We start from the raw sequence: 18,059 nt of genomic DNA, 5'->3' as shown, positions 1-18,059 counted from the left end.
TGCAGCAACATATTTGCTTTAAGTAAGTTTATTTAGGGGAAGGGGAGAAGAATTAGGGGCTGGAGAAGGGGTAGAAGATGATTGAACTTGTGGACAGGCAGGCAGGCAGGCAGGCAGACAGACAGGGACAGAGCCATGAGGGCAGAGAAGCAGACAGAGATAGAAAGAAACTGAGAGGCACTGAGAGAGAGAAAGCGGGAGATGGCAAGTGGGTCCCTATATCCCCTGCACCTGGTGCAGATGATGACATAGGACACTGTCAGGACCCTGGAGGTCCCTAAGGCTAGGCCTGCATGCCAACACATAGAATATTGGTGCATGGGTATAAGTGGGAAGATCAAGATGTAGCCGTGGTACTTTGGACATTGAATATAATAAAGCATACTTACCGAATAAACAAAAGTCCACAGCTAAATGTCACCAGACTCAAGTCTACTAGTTATCTTGAGCGGAACTTTATAAGCTTGCCTTATGTTTTTGTATAATTTTCAAGCCTCAAATGCAGAGGGATAACAAAAATGCAATCGGGAAAATAATTCTTGGCCACAACTCACATTCCAGAAGAAAGAATAACAACAGCAAAATACCCATGCAAAGCCATCAAACCACATCCTGGTAGAAGCCTTTAATGTGCTACTAGGGCATCATCTGGTCTCCATCATTACCAGCTGCGACTTGCACACCCGGGAAAGGCCAGGCTTAGCAATAGGAACTAAAATCAAAGGGCCATGACAAGTCTTTGAAGTTAAATGTGTTTAGCAGCATTTTTAATGAAGGTGGTGACTAGAGAATTAAAAGAAAGGACAAGCAGGGCCAGTCAATGACCAAGTTGCTAGGTTAGATCATTTCAACTCAAACACGTTGCCTACTTTAAGGTGACTCACAATAATCTCTCAGTGTCTTACTCAGGCCCTGCCAATCACAGCCCGACTCTGAGCAAGGTCCATGAGGGTACACAGAGAGAGGAATACAAAAGCGGAAGTACTTTATATAAGATCAGGGAGAAGTCACTATAAGAAAAACTTGGTCCTAATCACCAGATTCCCACAGCTGCAGCACATGGCTCCTGGGGCGCATTCCACAGAACAATTCCTAGGATCTAAGTCATGACCAAACAAGTTCATCAAGATTAGCTTCTTAGAAGAGAGCTTCATCATGCTGTGAGTATCCTGGGGGGGGGGGGTGGTAGCAAGTGCAGAGGTCCCCTAAATTCTTTATTTGTGAAATTCTTCCACCTAGAACATCTCAGAAGCACTGTGTTCTTCAAAAAAAAAAACTACATTTGCAATATCCTTATAGGAGAGACTATAGCTATGCAGAATTAAACAGGAAAGAGCTTTGGGGAAAGTCGGGCAGACTTAAGGCAACAGAGCAGTGAATGAAGCTAAGTTAGGCTAATAGACCCTACAGTGGCTGAGAGGGTGAACTTACCAAGGACAGGTATAATCTGTGCTTGGGAACTCATTCCGCACAAGGCTGGGGTGAGTACGCTGTCTCTAAGCACAATGAGTACTAACTGTAGAAGTCAGTCCTTCCTTTGAGTTATAATTCATATTAGGCCACTGGGAAGAGAAAGGGTAAAAGCATAAAGGACCCACTAATGCTATAGGAAGCCCAGATGAGGAAAGCTTTAAGTTATTGTTTTGAATAATGCAAGAGATGCCGCAAAGTTTCAATGGCCTGAATATTTTAAAGCTAGGATATTTCAAATTCAACTTTATTAATTTGTTTCTATCTGTTGTACGTGTCTCCTGTAAGGCTGCGTGCTTTATAAGCTAAATCAACAGTGCTAGTTAACACCTTTGTTTCTTCTGGAATCTGAGGTTATCACCCATAAGGCGGAAGCCCTGCCAATTATAATCCAGCTCTCACAAGAATCATCAAAATGCTGACTCATCCTGACTACAGAAGAGGAATATTAATTACTCATCTCAGTGTCAATGTGTTCATTATATCTGACTCTTGCCAAGGGACATAGAAATAAGGGGGTGGGAGGACAGGGGGAGAAGGGACCTGAGGCTATGGGTGCCTCTAGGATGAAACTGTTGGCGAGCACATCTGACTGAGACCCAGACATACTGTTGGTGTGTTGGCAGGGCACTGAAAGTCCTTTGCTAGTAGTGGGGAAAACCAGCATATTGGGGAAATTTGAGCTATATGAATATGACCCCATGTGTTGTTGTAGGAGATGAGTCCCAGGAGAACTGTGAGACCTGTGGAATCCTCGCCCCCGTTCCCCCCCCCCCTTGGCCATTTGTGAGTATAAGAACAAATACCAACAACCAAATACCTCGTCTCGAGTTGCCCAAGATCACACAGTTTATGTATCAGAACTAAGATTTGCCTTAAGGGCTACTTCACTCCAAAATCCATACCTGTACTGTAGCCATTAGCAAGACAAATCTCTGGGGTACATAAGCAGGACATTCACGTTTCTGATCATGTCTATTCTTGACCTATTGTGTTTGTTCATTTTCTGTCAACTTAACACAAGCTGGAATCACCTGATAAGAGAGAACTGTGGTGAAGAAAATATTCTCATCAGATTGACCTGATGATAAGCCCGTGATGTGAAAGGACCCAAGTGTCACTATAGGTAGTGCCATCTTTGGGAAGATGGTGCTGGCTTGTACAAGAAGGCAAACAAAGTAATCTAAGAGAGACAGGAGTGAGATAGGAAGCAGTGCTCGTCCACAGTCTTTGCTTTAGTTACAGCCTCCTACTTCCTGCCTTGAGTTCTTACCTTGATTTCCCTCAATGATGAACTATTACTTGAAAGGGTAAGATGGAATAAACCCTTTCCTCCCCAAACTAGTTTTTGGTTATGGTGTTTATTGCACCAAATAAAAGCAAACTAATCAAGTAAAGATAAAGACCTACCACAGGTCTCAGGATATCCTGAAGGAAGAGGGATGACGGAAGGGTGGTAATAGTCTTTACTCAATTGTTAGCTTTCAGTGTGTTATAGTGTACTATATAACGGGCCCCACTAAATCACTCAGATTACCAGTTTAAAAAAAAAAAGGTTTATTCATTTATTATGTATACAGTGTTTCACCTGAACACCAGGAGAGGGCACCAGATCTCAGTATAGATGTTTGTGAGCCACCATGTGGTTGTTGGGAATTAAACTCAGGGCTTTTGGAAGAGCAGACAGTGCTCTTAACCTCTGAGCCATCTCTCCAGCCCATATTAATGGTTTTTAACCAACACACTTCAGAGAACTAACTAACTTAAGCCATTGTTTTAATGAGAACATGACTGTCATATACTCATTATGTCCACAGGGCATGAGCTCTTTATCATCAAAAAAGCGCACAGGAATAGAGATGGCGTCCAAAGAGAATGGCCTTAAAGAGATTCCTCTCCAGAAAGTTACTCAGAGGACAACGTCAGATTTAGGAGGGCCTCCTATCTTTGACCAAAGAAAGACAAAATGTGGAGGGAGGAGGCTGGATGCACTCACTCTGTCAGACTAACTGAATTGGAGGCCTTTGGATGGTCACAATATCACCCAGTCGCCTGCAAACATTTTCTTAGTTACAATGGTCCTGAAGCTTAGCCTCTGTAAATGTTTGAAAGTATTGAGAAGCATCACTTAAAAAAAATTTTTTTTAATCTATTTCAAGACAGTGAAAGGCATAACATCATGACGTGATTTGGAATCAGGACAGCTTAGATGTGAGTTCTATTCTGTTTCCTAAGATGCTTATGACATCATTCAAGGCTTTAATTTTTCTGAGCCTCGCTTTCATTAGCATCAAATAGAATCATGACACTTAACCCCAAGCAGTGAATGGTCTCTATGGTTCTGAAGAGAACTTCCATATGACACTGACTTATTTTCTTATTGTAGCTGACGCTTTAAACTGCTTTGAATTTGGCACAACTTTAATATATTCATTTGCAATAGATTAAAAGATGCTGCAATGCTCACCTTTGGTGCCCTGTTTATTTTCCACATACTTTGTTGCCGAATCCTCAAGACAATAATACCATCTGTTTTTATGAGAACTCAAGACAAGTAAACTGGTAAACTTTCTGGACTAAAGCCCAGCAGATGAATTATTTTACAAGGGTTTATGCTGAGTAACTTTGCTCTCATCTCATTTATATAATATATGAATAAAAAGAAGTAAGGCACAAATGAATTAAAAGTTAAGGGAATAACTGAAAAATATAGGACTACTAGCAAATGCTGGGGGGCTGGGGGAAAAGGAAAACAGATTTCTTAAGAGCCTTTCCAAAAGGACCCCCAAGACAGGGAGTGCTTCAAACCTCTGCCAGTCCAGTTTGCAGGTGCCCATCATAAAGCCCTGTGGTGGTAAGAGCACAATTTTGTTTTTCTCTCTCAACTTTACCCATCTCCAAACACTCCAGGACCAGCAAGGAGGAGAATTAGGTTTGCCTAGGAAGATGGGTGATAAGGCCACACACCCTCTCCCTTCACTTTTTACCTGCAATAGCGCAGAGCAATGAAAGAGGCCAAGCTGAGGATCTCCACAAGGATATGAGACGTGAGAACACAAACCTGGCAGAGTTTCTGTTCTCCCATTGGTAGAAGTCTAAGGTCTAAATTTTTACCAGTAGCTGGGACTGCCTCAGAAGAAAAGATGTAGGAATAGTAGGTAGCAGAACTAAAACTGATGGGCGTGGCAGCTTCTGCTACTTCCCAGAGGTCTCTGCTTTGCTTCCCTCTTGGCCATGTTGTTAGACATCTCTACTAAGATAGTAGCTTTGATAGTCAACACGGAGCACAAAAGTGGGAAACAACCATGGTCTGCTGTGTATCAGCTCTTCACAATTAAACTAGTTCACTTTTAATATAAAGCTGGAAGTGAATGTGTCACAGGAAAAATTCTGGGACGTGGAATTAGGACAGGGATAGCAGAAGGGACAAAGACAAAGGATGTTCCCACTAGTTTTGGGGGACTGCTACCCAGTGTCCTCACATTCACACGCTTTCCAACACCACTCAGCACACAGCCCGATCACTGCTCTGCCACTGCCGAACAGAGAGTTCTCATAATCAGCAGTTAGATTAGAGATAAAAAGAACCTTCCCCTTGGTTCTGGCCTGAGACCTTCTTAGGCAAGCAGGAGAGAGCATTACCAAGTTCCCATGGTCTAAGATAAGGGTCAGGCAAATATAGACATGAAGTTCAACTCTCTCAGCCAGGGACCCTAAGCAGTGATTTAAAGGCAGAATTCCTAGGGTTGGGGGAGGTAGTAGGCTTAGCCTCGTAGACATAAGGAGACAAGGCTTTTTAATCTACTGAACAAATGCTAAGTCAAATTACAGAAAACACAGCACTGTGGAGATAAAAGCACATTCCCCGGGGCCAGGAAATTGTAGAGCATTAACAGGAGAGAATTCCCCCAACCCACTTCCCTATATTTATCTTTCTCTTTCTCATTTCTTTTATCTTCATTTCTCATTTCCTGTGTCTTACTGACATTTTAGAATGAGCATTCCATATGGAATTACTCAGCAATTTATATATAAGTGAACTAGCTTAAATATCAAAAGCTGCATTTTTCTCTAAACAATGATAAGGGATTAAAACTTTTCATCTGGAAAAGTCTGTGATTCCTAAGGACAACTGAAGTACAGAGGATGGTTTGATAAAAAGTGTACTATGTGGCTAAGATAATGTATTTTATTTTAACCTTTGGTTTGAAAATCCTTGCACGTTTGCAAACTTCTCTTCAAAATGGAAAACATTTCTGTTCTAGTCCTCATGAACTTTATTAGGGTCTATGAAATTGCCACTCAGGTTACTTTCCATTTTAAAATTTAATGTGCATCAGTCTACAACAACGTCCTTAGATTACCACCCAATATTCAGTTTGCAAATTTTCAAACTGCAGCACAGTTATAAGTAATACTTACTTAATAACTTAGAGTCCTAAAGGATCAGAATATGTTTTATTATTGCAATCCCTTAGCTTAGGCTGAATAGCAATTTTTAAATATTTTTTATCTTATCATTTGTTGCTTTAAGAAATTCACTCTAAAAACTTAGTCTAGTTTGACTTATTTCATAGATTATGCTTTGTATGAACGTGAATAATCTCTTCAGCATTTATATTTGACTCTCTCCTTCCACTAAGTTAGTGGGTCCCAGGGATCGAACTTGGGTTGTAAAGATTGGCAGCTAGTGCCTTTGCCTGCTGAGCCATCCAGCCCATCCAGAGTTTAGTATATTCAGCAAAAACCGTGTTAAGTGCTTTATGGAAAATAGCGTGTGAAACACATGTAACCTTACAAAATTGATACTCCTGTATATTCCCAGGTGGAACTATCTTCAAAAGAAACCCCAGCAATCCCCTGCATGTGCTGCCTCACACCATCCAGTGAAACAGACTAACATTGGGAGTGGCAAAGGGCTCTAAGGTAGAGCCCAAGACACAGCTGCCCCATCAGCGATGCTCACTCATGCAGGGACACCAATGTCTCCTCTGAGGACATCGCCCATCCTCCCAGATATCAAGGTAGCTGTGTGTCCTTACCGAGGACAGTTTAAGAGGAGTTTCTTCCCTTTAGAGTTAGTGTCTCAGCTTTTAAAATGGCATTTGTAATGACCAGTCATCCCTCAAATGTGCACACGGAGAAAAACCTTCCAGAACCTCAACACTGTTAATGTCAGAATGACCGCATGATCTTGTTAACAGTTGTGAACTTAGTTGTGCTCCAAGTTAAAAAAAAAAAAAAAGATACATTAAAATGTTAACTTTCTGATGTCACATAATGTATGTGTGTGTGTGTGTGTGTGTGTGTGTGTGTGTGTGTATATATATATATATATATATATATATATATATATATATATATATATATATATACTTTTGAACAGAGTCAAATACATACAGAAAGAACACTGCCTAAAAACAAGAGGTCAAGAGGTCCCTGGTCATGAAGCTGGAAAAGGGTAAGGAGGACCCCTACCCTGACCCTGCCAGCTTCAGAGGAGCTCAGCCCTAGGGATATCCAGACATGGGGCCTCTGGCTTCCAGAATGGGGATTCTATTGATTTACACACCTGATCAGAGCTGGGGTTTCTTACTGTTTATTTTGTTTTTGCTCGTTTTGTTTGTTTGTTTGTTTGTTTGTTTGTTTGTGTTTGTTTGCTTGTTTTGAGACAGGGTTTCTCTGTGTAGCAAGCCTAGCTGTCCTGGAACTCGCTCTGTAGACCAGGCTGGCCTCAAACTAAGATCCACCTGTCTCTGCTTCCCACGGGCTGGTATTAAAGGTGTGCACCTCCACCGCAGCCGCCAGCCCCATCCAGCATTGGTGCTGTTTTCTTAAGCATCAGCTGAGCCTTCCTTGGCTTCTTGCTTTCTCCCCACCACTTCCTGAGTTTGTCTGGTTGTACTGGAGTCACTGTTGTGACTTCTTCTTTTGTAACACAGCTTCCTCGGGTTTCTATGGCGGATTAATCCCAGCCCATCATTGCTGCACATGAAGCTTCTATAGAGCAGAATGAAACCCAACTGCAGAGACAGCTACATGCAGTGATAGGTAAAGCCATCTCCAGGCTCAGCACCACAAGTCTCTCCTATGAAAAGCAGCTTCCTTTTTTTCCACCCTCCAAGTTTATGGGAGGAGAGGCTGGTTGGTAGTCAGCCTGTACCAGTACCAAAATGTTGTTATCTGCAGATCTGCTTGTCAATGACCAAGTTCACAGGAGAGCTGTAATATTAGCAATGGAGCCAACAGCAGAAACCGCCCCTCCTCCATGTAATCCATAGGTGTACAGGCACTTCCGTGTCCCAACTACACACAATCTAAAAGAATTAAAACTGCAAAATCCTGTTTCTCTCATTTCTGGGACTGCTGGTAAAAAAAAAAAAATGTAACCTTCCGTGGGACACAAGAGGAAAGCTATCTTAAATTAAACTCTAATTATAGTAAGTTTAAATTTTTTGATTATTTTTCTATTTATTTTCTATGTAAAAAACACTTTTTTGTGCCTGATCTCATCGAACACTGTCAAGCTTCTCATGTCTGCTTTCAACAAGATATTAATACCTAATAAATGGGTATTGCCTATTAAATGGTACTTAAAAATACCATTTTACAGCTTACTGTGTTCCAAGCACTGTGAAAGCTCCTTCGTGTTGTCATTTTGACCCCTGATAATAAGCATTTAAAGTGAAGTAAACAGCAGGTTACCAAGAAGAGACTTGATACCCTATGAGCATATACAGGGGGAGGAAGTCCCCCTCAGGAACAGTCATAGGGGAGGGGAATAAGGGGAAAATGGGAGGGAGGGAAGAATGGGAGGATACAAGGGATGGGATAACCATTGAGATGTAACAAGAACAAATTAATAAAATAATATATATCTTGGAAAAAAATAAAGTGCAATAAACATGAACAATGGTGGTATTCCATTGCCTTACAGGCAAGATGAGCAAAGGATGTTCTCTCACCCAGGTCTCCTGATCACTTTTCAGTCAGTGTGTGAAAACAAGCCCTCTAACTCCTGACTCCAGGCTCTTAGCCCCTCAGCACGTCTGTCCTCACCAGGTGTGGGCACTGTGCTGAGAGCAGGGAAACTCAAGCTGCCCTCTGGCCATCCGCCTGGTGCTCACGCACATTGTGGGTTTGGAATGGAGGGTGGCAAATAAGTGTCTTAAATCCTAGCCTCACGCGCTCAGAGATACAGTCTTCCACTCTGCCACAGTCCCTGTCCACAGTCTTTAAAACATGATCCCAGGACTCTCCATCCAGAGAAATAGCTTAATGGCCTTCAGAGAATGTAATCTCTTAATGGTAGGAGATGGGAATGTTAAACTACATATGTATACTGATTTGGCATTCAGACTAAAACCCTGTGCAAGGTCTACATATTTGCCATGTACAGGGAGAAGATGTCTGGCAGGAATGGCCCTCCCTTTGTTCTAGTGGCCAAAAGCTTCTGGAACGGGGCTTGCCTTTCCCAGGATGTATTGGGGGAGTGTCCTTGCTACAGTTGTATGTGGCAGCATTCGCTGCAGCTTAGAGCATCCTATGTCTCCGACATTCAAATATGAGCTCCCTGAGCCTGATGGTTTCTGATGAGTACCGTGTATATTAGCCCTGTACTATTATTAGCCATGTATAATCTTACGTCATTACAGCTGACACCCACCTTCACAGTTGTTTCCTGGAATCTGCTCATTATTCTGTCACACCTCAACATTTATACAATAATTTACCCCCTACATTTTATACTGATGTGCTTGCCACTTCAGTGGTATGTTTAAGGATCTTTGCTCTGTGCAGTCATCTGTGTTGATCCTGGAATAAGGATCAACATTCCAAGATTCCCAGTGAGCCGTGGGTGGTACTGAACTTTCAATATACTCTCATGTTTTTCCTGTACGTACATGCCCATGATAAAGTTTATAAATTAGGCGCAGTAAGAAATTAAGACCAATAACAAATAATAAATGCATAGCAATATCCTGTAATAAAAGCTACATGAATAAAGTCTCTCTCAAAATATTTTATTGTACAGTAAACTTCGGCCACCTTGACTTTCAGATTTTTTTTTTCTTCTTTTATTGAGAACTTGCACATTTTACTTAAAGGCATCTTTTATAGCTTTCCTGTTATGTACACGTTTCTGGTGTTGTTATTCTTGCACTTTGAAGCCATTATTAAGATGTTTGAGATATTTGAGCACGAGCGCTGTGGAAGGACAGTGCATGTAAGATGCCTACTAAGTGAAGAACAGGAAGACTGTCATGCTGCATGGACACAATGGGGAAAAGTGAATGCTGAAAGGTTTTAGCATACAACTGTGAGTGACACACAGTTTAAAAGCTTTAAGTCAGTTATTTCTGGAATTGTCCAATTATATATTCAAAGTGAACTGATTGAGGGTAACTAAAACTGCTGAAAATAAAGCCATTGTTAGCTAAGATAAAACTGTATTTTCCCCTTCCATGGGATTCTAAGAGCCTTAAGGAGAGAGAGTATATGAGTGCACATCTATTTTGTTCTCACTTCTCTGTTGCACTGCACTGGTATAGTGAATGCTCATAAAGGGGAGAATGCGTGTATATTTATTTTTACTTTGAAATATTGATTACTCAGAACAGAAATCCATTAATAATTAAATAAGAAATAAACTGGAAAGAACTAAAAAAAAAATCTATAAGGGTTCTCTTCTCTGCTCTTTTGTGCATATTCACTTTTCCATGTCTAGGTCTCTTTTTTCCCCCTCCTTCCTTCATATTAGCACATGAGCTAAAGGCACAGGCACAGAAGAATACTATTTCTTGATGCTGATTCAAAATTCCTTAAAAAGAAGATGCTGCTAGACACAGATTGAGTTTTTAATATTCACCCCCTCCCCAAAAGGCTATGGTCAGAGAAATAGGGCTAGGTAAAAATATTGGTTATTACAATTTAAACGACAGTTGGTGTTATAAATTTTCCAAGAAGAGAAAATCAGACCTAGACAAAACTGAAAAGCCTCAAGGGGGTCTAGCACAGTATCTGGAGCCACACCCTCAGGTACTCGATTATTTCAGCTCTGATACAGGGAGTCAAACCTCAGTAACTTATCTCCTGAACGTAAGTGTACTCAGATCTTAGCTATGACGAGTGTATGAGAAGCAACTACAAGCAACGTGTGCCGGTCAGGGAACCCTTAACAAACAAGTGTGTTTCCGTCTGAATTGATATCTCAACACTTCACGTGGAGGAAGAGGCCTCTCCATCCTGCATCTAATTCGACTTGCTTTTCTTGTCCTGTTGAAACTAGTTGATTGGCTCTGTCAATTAATTCTCCGTGGAGAATTTCAAAAGGAGGTCATGGCCTCAGAGCTAGGGATGTAGCTTTCTAGATGGGGCACCCTACGGGGACAGTCACCGCCATACTTGCCTGGCCACCACATGAGTAAGCACTTTACACAAGTCCCATTAAAATATTTCAACAACTTAATGACAGATCCCTGGTAAATTCAAGGACATTTCCTTTTACCGTATCCCACGTTTATTAGCGTAATAAACTCCACAAATCACAAATGATAAAAGTATATAAGAATCAAATGGAAACTTTGAGAATGCAAAAAGGCCAACCCAAACCCTCCCTACACACACACACACACACACACACACACACACACACGGGAAACAGGTAAGTGAGGCTGAAGAAGGGTTCTGTAGCGAGACACTCACTGAGCAGCCCAGCTTAAGCCTCAGGCTTCCAAAGCTTCCTTCCCTTCAGAGACTTGCGTCTATGCACTCACAGTCGATGGCTGACTGGAGGACACTCATACCATGCATACTACAAAGAAATATACTTCCTTAGGACCTCTAGATGGTCCTACAAGGCCAGGCAGGGCATCCATCACAACATTAAAATCCACACCGTCACTGAACAAAATAGCATGTAACCATTTGATGTGGAGCCCGCAAGTCCAGGTCTCATTGTACAGGCTGTCAGGACTGAGAAATGGCATCAGAAGAATGATAGAAATGGATGTTTCTGTAAAATCCCAACTGCATCCATTAGGTTTACCTGGTAGAACTGTGTCTCTTTGAACCCTGCCCACTGCTCACAGAACTCAAATGGAAACTGGATGCCCCTGCACGCTACGTTGATCATAAAAGTAAACCCCATGCTTTGTGTTTCCTAGCTGCTCTTTTCCCAATCCTGGAACAGAATTGGTTTATTACAGCAGAGAGAGGGCAGGGATACTCTCATGAAGGAGATGAAATTTTAATGCACAAGATTTGTAAGAGAAGATGAAGCGCATTCAGAACAGAGTATAACCAAATTATAAAGCAGCCTCTGGCAAATTATCAAGTGAGTTAAGGCATCTGCCTCTTCATCTTCAATAAGACAGACCGACCACAACACGCAACATTAGCTTAATCTTCTATGAGGAAAGAGGAAGCACAGTCATTTATAATTATAATATTATTATAACATACATCCTGATTGCAGACATGTGAAATATGAAAAAAGTGTACATTTTAGAATTAGTGATAATTGGCAAAATTGAACAGTCGGCTTAGCGAAACAGATACTTGTTACGGTGATTGTCTCTAGCTCTGCTCCCTTTTCTCGAGATATGTCTATTTTAGTTGTTTGCGTCCTATAGTTAAAAAAGTTATTATCATATGAGGTGTGTCCACATGTGTATGTATGCATGAGTGTGCATACACCATGGTGTATGTGTGTAGCAGTGAGATGACAACTTGTAAGAGTTGGTTCTTTCCTTCCACCCTGTGGATTCTGGTAACTGAACATAGGTCATCAGGCTTGGAGGCATGGGCCGTTAGCCCTTTCCGTATATGTGCTTAAGCCACTGAAAACACCTACAGAAAAGAGAGGAGCTGCGGTTTCTGGGGCAATGTAATTCTGTGTAGTGCTGCGTCGTTACTCTGTGCTAGTCAGTATCTGAAAGCTGCATTATTTGCTTCTTCTACACAGAACCCAAAGCTATGTGTGTGAAAGGCCAGCATCACTCCATGTTCTGAAACCAGCTCTCTCCAAGCGTTTGTCTTCTCTGGGCCAGCATCTCCTCTTTTTCTTACTCACTGTCTCCTTTTTCAACCTCCTTATCCCATCTCTTCTCTATGTTCTCTCTCCCTCTCTCTCTCTCTCTCTCTCTCTCTCTCTCTCTCTCTCACACACACACACACACACACACACACACACACACACACACACACACACACACATATGGGTTTTTTGAGACAGGGTTTCACTGTGTAGCCTTGGCTGTCCTTGACTAGCTTTGTAGCCCAGGCTGGACTTGAACTCACAGAGATCCACCTGCCTCTGCCTCCCTGAGTTCTGGGATTAAAGGCATTTGCTACCACACCCGGCTTCCATCAATATTTATTAGGCACCTGTTCAGGGCCAAGTTCCATACTATGTGCTGAGGAGGTCATGAAAACACAGGCTCAGTATTAGCCTCACTCAAGAGCAGAAGAGCATCCTGGGGGAAAGCCAGTGCAGTGTGTGTGGTAGAAGCAATGTGCAAAGCAGACTTGAAAATCAGAAAAGAATTTCCGCTCTGAGATGACTCCAAAATTAACAGCTGGGTCATAAAGAGGAAGGTGCCAACTTCCATAAATTCTTCACACCAGAAAACTGAATGCTACAGTAAACTGAATTTTTTTGGTTTACTAAAAAAATCCCAAAGCATTTTACCCACTGATTTCCTGCTTTCTCCCATACCTCACCTTATTTGGCACTTCTCTCTCTATCAGCCTTGCAGTGGATACTCTGCCTCAGTTCCATCCATGGGCATCGCTCTGCACTCTGGGCTTCTGCTCGGCTCTTCCCGTGGTCTTCTCTCACAACCCTTTCCATCTCATTACACGGTTTTGCACAGCATCTGCTACACATCTCAATACAGTTGCTTAAACAGCCGAGAGGCAGAAAGAGATAGCTAGCAACAATTCAAAGACAGCAGAGCCAGCAAGCAGACAAACGAAATCAAATTCTTCTTGATACCCCTACACTGTCATTGATGTTGAGGCCATACCTGAGACCTCCCTTTCTCATGACGCTTCTGATAGTTTATGAAACTATCAGAAGCCCATAAGCATCTCTCCTTAGCCTTTAGTCTTCCTGTTGCAGACTGTGATATTTGACAAGTGTGTGTGTGTGTGTGTGTGTGTGTGTGTGTGTGTGTGTGTGTGTTTCTTTAACTGCATTCTACTAGGACTTGAGATTACTAACACATGGCACACACATGGCTTCTTTGAGGGAATGCTTTAATGCTTTATCTGGCTTCCAGGTAAGAGGCATTTTTAGTTGAACTATAACATTTATGTTGAACTACAAATGCCCCAGAGACACCAACCAGAACATTCTTACCTTTTAACTGGGCTTTCACTCCAAACAATGCCATGAATGTGGGATCTCTGACAATAATAAAAATAAATACCCTAAGGACTTAAAAAAAAACCTTTCTGGGCTCTGCATTCCACCCCTGAGCAGCCATACCAGAAGAGTGTTCCTCTCCGAATAACAATCGAATGCCATTGTGTGTGTGTGAAGTTAGAGCCCTCCATCAAAATTTCTCAGGACATGAATTCGCAAGTGGATCAGTGCTGACATGTATTATTGGGTTTTATTCTTTGCAGAGCCTAAACCACTCCAAGCACGTTCACAAGGCACTTAGGGAAGTGCACCCCACCCCACTAGGCTGCCAATTGATCATTTAGTCCATTACCACGTAACGTATTACCAGAGAGTGGTGAAAAGCACCGAGCAGAATTTGGTCCCTTATCATTATTTACATGGCACAGATAGCACTTTCCACTAAAGAGCTTCAGCCTCTGTGCAGGGAATGTTTAATGAGCTGCAGTCACTTCTAGGCATCTAGAACGGAGCATCCTCAAACAGAGGAGACAGAGGGCAAACACAAAGAGGCAGAGAAACAGAAGAGCTCACACAAGCAAGCAAAACAAGTAAACGTGAAATGGAGGCTCAAGGAGAGTAAGAGTGCCCTTGATGACGGAGCCCAGCACACTGCATGACAAAACATCCAATGAGTTCCGCCTGCCCCGTGTGCTGCATATTAGGGAGCAGTTTGCTTAGCTGGGTAAAGGACTCTACAGTCAGCTCCCTGTTCTATAATCCAACCAACTGTTGGTTAAAAGTATTTAGAACAGTTGCATTTTACTTGAGCATGGACGATTTTCTCCTGACTTTGTACCCTAAACCATGTAGTATATAGTGCTAGCATGGCGTTAGACACTACAGAGACCTGAAGATGCCTTACTGTAGAGACATAGTAGTCCACAAAGGACGGCGAGTATAAAGGATGATGTGCGAAGGTCATATGCAAGTTTCATACAAGATTTTAAAAGGGACTTGAGTGGACTTTGACATCTATAGAGCATTCTGGAAACACCCACCTTAGGAATCCACAGGAGATGATCATTTGGTCTAGGCAACAATAGAACTGTTTCTACATGGTCATGGGTGTGCTAAAAAGTGAAGGGAAGGTAAATAGAAGAAAATATCTGTGTGAATCTGAAAGTGTATCGGTTATCTAGTTAAATGTAACCGTCCAGAGGAGAGGCCATGAGCCCTGAATTTTCCCATTCTTGTTCTAAGAAATAATCAGAGTGGTGCCTATATCCTTAGCCTCCCGTTTTACTTTGTAGATACAGCCTTGTCAATGTTCACCACACTAATCTTTGCTCTAGACCGTTTCCTATTTGCAGGAATTAAATTTTCTGTTTCATAAACAAGCACCACCCCATGCCAACCTTGCACACCACCCGGGAGTCTACTGAGTAAGGAACAAAGGATCATGAAGTTGTTAAAGGTTATAATTTCCAGGTAACTAATGTGGTCACACAGGCCTCACTTTCACAGCTCTACATTGAATGTGTTGAGAATGAAAAAATAAATTTCTGGTTTGGTTTTTGAGGCAGAGTCTTGCTGTGTAACCCAGGGTAGCCTATAACTGATTATGTAGACCGGATGACAGCTTTCCATTCAAATTCACAGGTGAGCCTCCTGTTTCTCGCTTTCTCTCCCAGGTGCCAGTATTACAAGTGTGCCATCGTGCCCAGCTAACAGATTTTGAATTAGAAGATCACCATGTAGCCCAGGCTAGCCTTAAACACTCAATCTTCCTACCATAGCCTTTTGACTCAAGTACTGGAATTATAGGCATGTGCCACCACACGCAATTGAGACACTAGTATTCATCACACCTCCATTCTGGGAGTGTCTTAAAGACTTTGTCAACTCCCAGTATCTTCTCAAACCGCTAATTGCAGCCACATACGGCTATATCAGCTCATCAAGGTCTCTTTAATCACACACAAGTCTCATTACCAGGATGCACTCTTTCCAAGAAAATGCCAAGAGAAAAGACACAACTTGAAGGGATTTGGCAAGGCTTCTCTGGTCATTTGCACAAGATAAACGGTTCCTTACCTCATTAATTCACATCTTTTGGCATCGAGACCATGCATTATCCTTGCAGTTTATCACCACCAGCCTCAGAAAACCTTGGAAACTCTTGCAGAAGCTTAACGGCTCAGACTAAAAATGGCAAGCAAAATTCCCCCAGCTGGCATCTGCAATGTGGTAGAGCCATTCATGGGATGGATATTGCTTCCCAGATGAAAATTAAGCTGGAAGATAAAATGGGAGATGCTTCAGAAAGTGCCGTGTAATCTCTGGATATATTTGCGGGGTGGCTTAATTTCCATTTGTCTAGGCTCTCAGCTGATTACCATAGAAAGTTCACCAGGGAATGGGAAACCAAGCTTGCATAAAATATTACAGACATTTGTCTCAAAGGACGTTGTGCACAATGACCACATTTTTAAACATTCAGGTTCCACCTTCCTGAGCCACCTCGCCAACCTATGTTCTTGTTAAGGAATTGCAGAGGTCTGGAATTCAGTAGTAATGAGTCATATGATGATTAATATTGTGAACCTGACAGGCTGTACAGTCGCCTGGGAGACAAAGCTCTGTGCACATCTGTGAGGTGATTTTAAGTCTGGGTTAATAAAGTCAGGAAGACCCTTCTAAAAGGTAGGCATCGTCATTCCTGGGATCTTGGACTGAACAAAAAAAAAAAAAAGAAAAAGCAAACAGCAGGGCCATTCATCTGCTTCTACTTCCTGGTTGTAACGCCTGAATTGACCTCTGCCTCACACTCCTGCTGTCATGATTTACTGGACACTGTGTGCTAGAGTAAAAATCTCCATCCTTAAGTTGACTTTGTCAAGTGTTTTGTCCCAGCCACAAGAAAAGCGACCAATATAAGAGGAAAAGGATGAATTTAGATTGGAGTCGTGCTAAGTTTGAATGTGAGTCAATATAGTTCATCTCTCTCCAATTAACATATTCAAATACCTGAAAATGCAAGCCCAGTCGAAGGCATTACTAAAATGTAAAGTTCAGATGCAATTTTAGAGAAGTGATATGTGGATTTGTGTTGAGTAGTTGCGACCACTGAGAAAGACAGCAGCAATAGCCAGAAACAAGGAATACTACCAACCCCCCAGCTTTCCTTCTTTCATGTTAATGTTTTGTCTGTAGGCTCATCTGTAAATTATGGGCACACTTGGTGCCTGTAGAGCTCAGTGGGCATCCGATCCCCAGGAACTGGAGTTCCTGATGGTTGTGAAGCACCATGTGGGTGCTGAGAACCAAACCTAGGTCCTTTGCATGAGCAATGAATGCTCCCAAGCTCTGAGCCATATCACTGGCCCCTTGTTGGGTCCCCTGCAGCTAGAGTTGAGGCAGTTGTGAGCCTCTGAACTCACATGCTCCCAACTACTGTGCTATCACTATAGCCCCAAAGAGCATGTTTTGAGAGGAATCATAAGAGTCAGAGGGTGATAAGGATCATGTTCCTCCCAAGTGTGTGTCTGAAGCCTTGAGAAGCAACAGCTACCCATGTCTCCTTCCATGTGGAGAGAATGGAAGAGAGGACAAGGAGAAGTCACTGGAGTAACAAGCAGGAGATCAGGAAAGATGTGACCCTGTGATGCCAGGACCCAAGCAACAGAAGCAGGAGTGCTGTGAATTCCAGGCCAGCCTTGTGCTATCACAAGAGCCTGTCACACACACACACAAACACACACACACACAAACACACACACACACACACACACACACACACACACACACACACACACACAAATACCCCCCTCAAAAAAAAAAAACAAGAGGAAAGAAAAAGAAAGAAGAATGTGAGCAAAGGTATGTAGTTGGAAGCCAAAAATTCCAAGATGGGTCTCCAAGCTACAGAGGTGATAGTGCCTGATGCAGAGCATGAGGAAAGAGGAACACCAGGGACAAGGGTTCAGAGACAACTTTCCCTTGGCTTTCCCTTCTAAAACACGTGTGTATGTGTGTGTGTGTGTGTGTGTGTGTGTGTGTGTGTGTGTGTGTGTGTGTGTGTGTGCGTGCGTGCCTCTGAGGGCACACAGGGCCAGCCTTCGTAGGAACAGAGAGCCCTCCGGCTTCCTGCTAGCACAGCTCACCAGGAAATACCTGCCTGGCTGCAGAAGCTTCCTCACTCCTCATTGGTTTTTACCTCTCCTTGGTACTCAGCCCC

General features: G+C 42.4%; 1 long non-coding RNA gene across 1 annotated transcript in view; it reads right to left on the bottom strand.

The window, feature by feature from the left end:
• LOC311607257 overlaps positions 1-16,022 on the bottom strand; it is a 45,089-nt gene extending 29,067 nt beyond the window's left edge. The window contains exons 1-2 of the long non-coding RNA XR_014782576.1: positions 15,917-16,022; positions 13,195-13,373 (exon numbers count right to left, since the gene is read on the bottom strand). This is a non-coding gene — a long non-coding RNA (uncharacterized lncRNA). The remainder of the gene's footprint in view (positions 1-13,194; positions 13,374-15,916) is intronic.
• Between the last annotated feature and the right edge of the window lie 2,037 nt (positions 16,023-18,059).

This window comes from Acomys minous, assembly GCF_964271855.1.
Source record: "Acomys minous genome assembly, chromosome: 10".
In the NCBI taxonomy this organism is placed as follows: Eukaryota; Metazoa; Chordata; class Mammalia; order Rodentia; family Muridae; genus Acomys; species Acomys minous.
The sequence above is the reverse complement of the archived record's forward strand: the minus strand, read 5'-3'. Positions and strand labels throughout refer to the sequence as shown.